Source organism: Ornithorhynchus anatinus, chromosome 16 (genome assembly GCF_004115215.2).
Source record: "Ornithorhynchus anatinus isolate Pmale09 chromosome 16, mOrnAna1.pri.v4, whole genome shotgun sequence".
Lineage (NCBI taxonomy): Eukaryota > Metazoa > Chordata > Mammalia > Monotremata > Ornithorhynchidae > Ornithorhynchus > Ornithorhynchus anatinus.
Window position 1 is genome coordinate 43187372 of NC_041743.1, and position 1193 is coordinate 43188564.

General features: G+C 48.1%; 1 protein-coding gene across 3 annotated transcripts in view; it reads right to left on the minus strand.

Annotated features, from left to right (window-relative positions):
- The window catches only part of STPG1 (sperm tail PG-rich repeat containing 1), a 30299-nt gene extending 29213 nt beyond the window's left edge, over positions 1-1086 (minus strand). For all 3 annotated transcript variants that reach the window (XM_007667946.2, XM_007667945.3, XM_029080408.1), the window contains exon 1: positions 1054-1086. The gene's annotated coding sequence lies outside the window, so the exon portion shown is untranslated. The remainder of the gene's footprint in view (positions 1-1053) is intronic.
- Between the last annotated feature and the right edge of the window lie 107 nt (positions 1087-1193).

Below are 1193 nucleotides of genomic sequence, written 5' to 3' on the forward strand. Positions count from 1 at the left end.
GGAGTCTGCTGTGTGACCTTGGGCAAGCCACTTCATTCTCTGGGGCTCAGTTACCTCATCTGTAAAACAGGGATGAAGACTGTGAGCCCCACATGGGGCAAGGACTGTGTCCAACCTGATCAACTTGTATCTACCCCAGTGCGTAGAACAGTCCTTGGAGCATAGCAAGCACTTAATTAATATTATCATTATTATTATTTGTTGTTCTAGTCCCTAGCTCCGCCATTGGCCTGCTTTGTGACCCTAAGCCTTGGAGTGCTCATCTGCAAAATGGGGATAAGATATCTGGTCTCCCTCCCTCTTAATCTGGGAGCCCTGTAGAATAATAATACTAATTATGGTTTGCACACAGTAAGCAATCAATAAATACAAATGAATGAATGAAACTACCCCAGCACTTAGATCAGTCCCTGACACACAGTAGTGCTTAACAAATACGATAATAATAATTTTAATAATTAAACAGGGAAGGCTTTCTAGAGGAGTTGGAGATTTTAGGTCTTTAATAGTTGGATGAACTATGTTCTGCTGGATCTGGGGAGATTTGGGGAGACAAACAGCACCTCGGGTGGTAAAGTGGCAAGGAGCGTCTAATACTTGGCAGGTTTTTTGGTTTGGTTTTGTCAATATTCAGCCCTGTCTGGAAAATGGGCATAAACTGCAGCATGAAAGACTTGGACTAGGCCTGAAAAATTCTGGAAAATGTGACCTTAAAGTAGATCATACTTTCATTCGCTTGCATTTCAATCGTATTTACTAAGCGCTTACTGCCTGCAGAGCATCTTCAGGGCTAGCGGGTGCTGCGTTGTACTCTCCCAAGCACTTAGTTCAGTGCTCTGCACGTAGTAAACTCTTCAAAAAAATGCCACTGATTGATTATAAGAAGGAAACTCCAGTTTTGCGGTAGTGGCTTAGACCAAATAACCCTTGAAAGTCTCTCAGGGGCAGCTGGGGGTCTCGGGAGGGTCCTCAGGGGGAGAAGGGGGTTCCTGGGTCCTCCTCCCCGCTCCCCCATCCTCATCCCCCCCGCCCAGGACCCGAGCAGCATCTTACCTGGCAACGGGAGGGGGGCAGAACCCGAGAGGCGACATAGGGTTGCTAAGGCAACGGCGGGCCGCCGCTTTCCGTCTCCGCCAATGGGAGAGGCCGTTTCTCTGGGGTGAGGGGAGCCGACCAATCGCAGGAAGCGTTTC